Genomic DNA, 272 nt, shown 5'->3' on the forward strand with positions numbered 1-272 from the left:
CTTTATGTTTCCTTTTAAAATTCATTCTGTTAAATATATTTAGTTGATCATGCAATTCATTTGAATGCTGTTTTCGTAATAATTATGAATATTGGGCACAGTATGAATTTTTACTACAACCTTGTGCCTGATATAATATACAATTTAACTAACCATAAAAATTATACCCCTCATATTCTTGCTGTATGGCATTTCGTTAAAAACAATTTGTGTCATAAATAAAATATAAAGTACTATTTTTACCCTCTGCAGAAACACGAAATTGAAACCCC

Source organism: Habropoda laboriosa, unplaced genomic scaffold, assembly GCF_001263275.1.
Source record: "Habropoda laboriosa isolate 0110345459 unplaced genomic scaffold, ASM126327v1 scaffold80, whole genome shotgun sequence".
In the NCBI taxonomy this organism is placed as follows: Eukaryota; Metazoa; Arthropoda; class Insecta; order Hymenoptera; family Apidae; genus Habropoda; species Habropoda laboriosa.